We start from the raw sequence: 6,664 nt of genomic DNA on the forward strand, positions 1-6,664 counted from the left end.
TTGCACAGTAGACCGAAATGTTGCGGGTTCGATTCCCGGTCAGGCTGCGCACAGGAAGGCAACCCACTGATGTTTCTGTCTCACATCAGTGTTTCTCTCTTTCTTCCCACCTCGCTCTATAAAAGCTGTGAAAAAATATCCTTGGGTGAGGATAAAAAAAAAACTGTACTAAAATATCCTTGACATAATACATAACACATAACATAACATTGAGCTTCTTAACCATTCAAAGTGTACGGTTCAGTGGCATTAAGTGCACTCGCATTTCTGTGCAACCGTTCTCACCACCCACCTGCAGAGTTTCTCCTCCTCCCAGACAGAAACTCTGTCCCCATTAAATGACAGCGCCCTGTTCCTTCTCCTCCCAGCCCTGGCACCCGCCCTTCTGCTTTTCATGTCTGTGAATTGAATCACACAGTGGTTGTCTTTTCATGACTAGATCATTTTGCTTAGCATAATGTTTTCAAGGTTCACCCACGGTGTAGCGTGTGTCAGAATTTCCTTCCTTTTTAAAGCTGAATAATATTCCATTGAATGGACATACCACTTTGTTTATCCATTGATCTCTCAATGTTAAGGTGTCTCTACCCACAGGCCACTGTGAGTAATGCTGCTGTGAATGTGGGTGTATGCCAATATCTACTTGAGTCCCTGCTTTTTAAAAAAAAGTTGTATTTATTTATTAACAGACAGGGAAGGGAGGGAAAAAGAGAGGGAGAGAAACATCCATGTGTGGTTGCCTCTCCCATGTCCCCTACTGGGGACCTGGCCAGTGCCCAGGCATGTGTCCTGACTGGGAATTGAACCAGTGACCCTTTGGTTCACAGGTTGGTGCTCAATCCACTGAGCCACACCAGCCAGGGCTTGAGTCCTTGCTTTTCATTGTTTTGGGTCTATACCTAGAGGTGGAATTGCTGGATCATGTAGTTGTTCTGTTTCTGTACTGCTTTCCACAGTCGCTTTACCATTTCACCTATCCACCATCAGTAAACAAGCACCCCAAGTTCTTCCTGTCCTTGCCAACACTTGTTATTTTTCCTTGCTTTAAAAAAATAATAGCCACCTTAATGAGAGTGAAGTGGTATCTGAGCACGTTTTTGATCTGCATTTCCCTAAGGAGCATCTTCTCATGGGCCTATTGGCCATTTGTCTGCCTTCTTTGGAGAAATGCCTATTCAAATCATCTGCCCATTTTTGAATTGGGTTGTTTGTTACTTCATTGTTGAGGTATTTATATTCTGGATATTAATCCCCTATCAGATGTCTGATTTATGAATATTTTCTCCCATACTGTGAGTTGTCTTTTCACTTTCTCGATGATATCTTTTGATGCACAAAAGCTTTTACTTTTGATAAGGTCCAATGAATCTATTTTTATAATACTTTAACAGAGGGAAAAGGAGGGAGTAACTGGAAAATTCCCTCTATTTGCCAGTTACTCAGGTCACATTTATTTTTTTTAAATATTGTATTTATTTACTTTTAGAGAGAGGGGAAAGGAGGGAGAAAGAGAGGGAGAGAAACATCAATATGTGGTTGCCTCTCATGCACCCCCTACTGGGGACCTGACCCACAACCCATGGAACCAGCAACCTTTCAATCTGCAGGCTGGAACTCAATCCACGGAGCCACACCAGCCAGGGGTCCAATTGACCTATTTTTGCTGTTGTTGTTGCCTGTAGGTTTTGATGTCATACTTAAAAAACCATTGTCAGATTCAAGGTCATGAAGATTTTGACCCAATGGTCTCTTCTAAGAGTTTTATAGTTTTAGCTCCTGATCTTAATTTTTGTATGTTATATAAAATAACGGTTTGGCCCTGATGGTGTGGTTCAGTGGGTTGGGCATCATCCTGCTGAAATGTCACCAGTTCAATTCCCAGTCAGGGCATATACCTGGGTTGTGGGCCAGGTCCCCGGTTGGGGGCATGTGAGGGGCGGCCAATTGATGTTTCTCTTGCACATCGATGTTTCTCTCCCTCTCTTTCTCCCTCCCTTCCCCCTCTCTAAGAATAAATAAAATATACTTTTTTAAAAGATAGAGGTTTGACTTCATTGTTTTGCATGTGGATATCTAGTTTTCCCAGTACCATTTTCTGAAAACAAAAAGACTGTCCTATCCCCCATCAAATGGAGTTGGCATCCTTACTGAAAGGAAACTTTGATCATATACGTGAGAGTTTAGTTCTGAACTTTCTGTTCTATTCCATTGGTCTATATGTCTCTCTATGCCAGTACCATACTGTTTTGATTACTGTAGCTTTGTGGTAAGTTTTGAAATGTGGAAATCTGAGTTCTACTTTGTTCTTCCTTTTCAGGATTGTTCTGGCTATTTAGGGTTCTTTGAAATTTCATGGGTTTTAGGTTGGATTTTTTTTTAAAAGATTTTAATTTTTTTTTTTTTTTAGAGAGAGGGGAAGGGAAAAAGAAAGAGAGGGAGAGAAACATCAGTGTGTGGTTGCCTCTCACGTGCCCCCTACTGGGGACCTGACCTGCAACCCAGGCCTGTGCCCTGACTGGGAATCGAATCAGTGACCCTTTAGTTCACAGGCTGGCACTCAGTCCACTGAGCCACACCACCCATGGTTGGAATTTTTTGTTTATTTCTGAAAAAAACACCATTGGGATTTTGATAGGGATTTCACTGAATCTGTCAGCACTTCAGGGAGTTATTGTCCTGGTTCCGAAAACAATATTGTCTCTGGAATCATAGACATAAGGGTGTCTTTCCATTTGTTTGGGTTTTCATTTCTTTCAGCAATGTTTTTTTTTTTAGTTTTCAATATATAAGTTCTTCACCTCCTTGGCTACATTTATTCTTAATTATGTTATTCTTTTTGAAATGATTGTAAATATAATTGTTTTCTAAAGTTCCTCTTGAGATTGTTCATTGTTAGTGTTTAGCACTACAATAGATTTTTTTGTGTTGGTTATAATGTGTGATTCCAATTATATGAAGTTCAAAAACTGGTCCAAACTATCAGTGGTGTGGGAACCAGAACAGCGTTACTCTGGGCGGGGGTAGTGGTTGGGAGGGGATGCACGGGGGTGAGAGCTGGGACAGGTCTAGACCGTGACCTGTGTTATTTACATAGGTGTGTTCACTCTGTAGAAATTCACTGAGCTTTGCACAAATCATCTGTGTGCCTTTCTGTGTATTTATTACAGTCCTAGAAAGAGTTTAAAAAGTCCAAAAGAATAAATTTATAAATTTGAAGGTGGGAATCTCTCCTCCCTCTAATCCTATTCCCCAGAGGTAACCATGGATACAGATTAGGTAGTGTCTCTACCTGGGGTTACAAATCCACTAGCTGGGCTGTGTCCACCGGCCTGCACCTTGTATTTTCTACCTAACAGTGTGTCTCGGTGGGTGTTTCACCTCAGAATCCGAAGAACACCCTCCCCCATCTCTGATCAGCTACATTGTATTGCGTTTGGGGCTGTACCTCCAGCAGTCGAACCCCGCCCCCCTGACTGTTTTCCATCTTCGCTGCTTTGAACAGCGGGCAATGGCGCTCTTCCCGCAGGCACCTGTGTGTGTACTGCAGAGGAATGCGTTCTGAGAAGTGCGGTTTCTGAGTTCAAGGATGTGAGCATTTTAAATTTCCCTCTGAAAACCGGTTCATGTTTCATAAAGTGCATTAGGTGAGACTATGAAAAAGCATGGGGATGCTCTGGCTGGGTAGCTCAGCTGCTTAGAGTGTTGTCCCAAGATATGGAAGCATTGTGGGTTTGATCCCTGGTCAGGGCACATGCAAGAATCAACCAATGAGTGCGAAACTAAGTGGAACAACAAATCTCTCTCTCTCCCCCCTTTCTTTTCTCTCTCTAAAACCAATAAATAAAGTGTCTTTTTTTTTTTTTTAAAGAAGAGAATGTGGGGAATGCATTGGTTCCATCTTCCCCCTCAGGGCTTCTGGGATATTGCAAACTACAAGATGACATCTGTGGTCCAGATGGGGGCTGGATCTCGGCACATGTGCCTCCTCCTCCAGGAGGCCCTCCCCCATGACTCCCAAACACGTCAGGCACCCCTTGGGCTCCCCCAGCCCCCTGACCTTCCACACTTTGGCCTTGACAACTCTGGATGATAGACGTGTTTCCCCCACTGGCCTGTCAGTCCCACAAGAGCAGTGCCAAGGATATTGAGGTCACCACAGTGTCCCCAGCACTGCCTTGAACAAGGCTGGCATAGAGAATGAACTTGGATGAGTAGACAGAAGGAAGGAAGGAGTTCATAGGAATAGAGGAAGTGTGGGCTCAGAGGGGACTCAAGTGGGGGACAGGGCTCAGAGCCCCCAGGGGCCCAGAGGGGAGCAGAGCCTCAGAAGCAGAGGGAAGTGGGAGGTTCTGAGGGGGGAATGGAAATGAGAAAGGAGAGGGGTCTCCCAGAGGGAGACAGGGTCGCAAGAAGAAAGATAGAGACTCAGAGTGGGGTGGCATCTCAGGGAGAGGCTTGGGGACTCGAAGGGGGACTTGGGGACTCAGACGAGGCCCAGGCTTGGCTCCTCCCGCCTGATCAGCTGCTGGGATCTGGCCTGCTGGTGACAGGGCCCAAGGGCTCTGCTGGACAGACATCGGACACCCTTGGCCACTCCCTCTGTACATCTGGGGACCGCTTCCTCACTGTCCTGGCGCTTCGATGAGGCTGCCTTAGGGCGGGAGCTCACTGGAAAATGACCCACCTGGGCCAACAGTTCAGGGCAAAGGCACTAGGCAGCGAAGGAGCCCCGCCCCCACGGGGTGGGGGGCAGGCAGCAGGGCCAGAGGCCCCAGGGTGGGGTGGATCCTTATCCCTGGTGCCTCTTCTCAGAGTTTCCTGCCCAGGTGCTGGGTTTTTGGGGTTTTTTTGTTTGTTTGTTTGTTTTTTTGTTTTTTTTTATTGAGAGGGGAAGGGTGTGGACAGAGGGAGAGAAACATTGATGTGCATAAGAATCACTGATCAGTTGCCTTTTGCACACCCCCAACTGGGGACCTGGCCTGCAACCCAGGCATGTGTCCTGGCTGGGAATCAAACTAGCAACCTTTTGGTTCACAGGCCGGCGCTCAGTGCGCTGAGCCACACCAGCCAGGCCGGGGCCCAGGTGCCGTTCTGACCTGTGCTGCAGCTCCAGGGTTTGAGGAAGTTAGACCGTCCTGGTGCCTGTTGAATCAACTGTGGTTTGAGCAGAGGGGATGGCCACCTGCAGGCTCCCCTCCTCCCTCTCTCTCACCCTGGCCTGTGGCCATGGCCGTGTCCATGGCTCACACTCAGTCTCCCTCTCCACCAGGCTTCATCTTTTCTCCCCAGTAATGGGGCTGCTCACCCACATCCTGGTTGTGGGACATGATGGAGAGACAGTCAGGGCCTTGGGGACCTCATCGCTGCATGATGGGCAATGACACCCCACCGCTGGGGTGGTAGGGAGGCTGGCCCAGGCCTGGGCAGCGAGGCACAGGGCACAGCCCGGCACGTGGCACTGGTGCCCTGCGGACAGAGGCTAGGAGCTCTTGGAGTCTCTCTGATCCGAGTCAGAATCTCAGCTGCTGGCTCGGATACTGCACTGTTCCCCCAGGCAAGGCCTAATCTGCGCCTGCTTCCTGCCTAGGATGAACTGCCCCCCTCCCCGGAGGCAGCGCCAGGAGATGTTGTGCATTTAGGGCACACAGGTACCTGATGAGCAGCTGCAACCCTGCCCAGGGGCCGCAGCCAGGAAAGGGTGGGGACGGGACAGAGTGCACCTCCATCGGAGTCCAAACAGCTCATGTTTACCAAGCGCTTTCCGTGAGTCAGGACCCGTGTGGCCTCCTGGAAGAGCCCTCCTGGCCTGCTCCCCAGATGGCTGCTGTAAGACCCTGGGGTGCCCTGGCGGGGTCCTGGCCCCTGCTGTGGGGGGGGGTGACTTTGGCTGGGCCCCTGTCTCCAAGTCTTCAAGTCTGTTGAGAAGGGGCACCGAGTGAACCCTTGGTATGCAGTAAGTGCTAAATGATTGCACCTGTTAGGACCCTTTCCCCCATTTCACTCAAGTGGACACTGACGCTCTGGGGAAGGTCAGAGCTTCTCAGGCCAGATCAAGAAGATGTTTGCGAACCCTGACAAGAACACTGCCAAACTCAGGCGAACACATGTTGAATTAAATGCCCACAAACTGCACGCTGTTCCTCCCTCAGTTGCTCTCTTGTGCATCAGTGACGCTGACCCTCTGGATGTCTCACCTCGTCCTGGACAAAGGCAGCGTAAGCAGTTCTGTATAGAAGGACAGGAAACACAGCCCAGAGAGGGCCAGCTTCCTGCCCTGGGTCACACAGCATTGGGGCTCAAAGAATCCTGAGTTCCCACCTGAGGTTCCACCCCAGCCCCAGTGCTGACCCCTGGCTGCCTCCTCCTTCTGACTTCTCAGGGGAAGAAAAAAAAAAAAGCCATGCCAGGAAACATCCATCACTGGCTCTCCCACCGGGGCCAGAGGGGCAGGGGTCAGCAGGGAGGCGACCTCAAGGTCTCCATTTGGACCAGGATCCTGCAGGGCTGGGGGTGAGAGGCTGGAATTTTTCCCACCCTGAGATTTTCCTGCATCAACCCAGGAGGGCGCCCTGGATGCCGCTGGCCCTGCCCCCAACCTCCTTCCTCTCTTGACACAGCTTCCTGGCTGAGGATGGATGGGGAGGACGGGCCAAGGTGAACTGCC

At 49.1% G+C, this 6,664-nt stretch overlaps 1 pseudogene; it reads right to left on the reverse strand.

The window, feature by feature from the left end:
• LOC123822915 overlaps positions 1–5,240 on the reverse strand; it is a 23,302-nt pseudogene extending 18,062 nt beyond the window's left edge.
• Positions 5,241–6,664: the final 1,424 nt, after the last annotated feature.

Source organism: Phyllostomus hastatus, unplaced genomic scaffold (genome assembly GCF_019186645.2).
Source record: "Phyllostomus hastatus isolate PE091 unplaced genomic scaffold, TTU_PhHast_1.1 phas_contig_468, whole genome shotgun sequence".
Taxonomy (NCBI): Eukaryota; Metazoa; Chordata; class Mammalia; order Chiroptera; family Phyllostomidae; genus Phyllostomus; species Phyllostomus hastatus.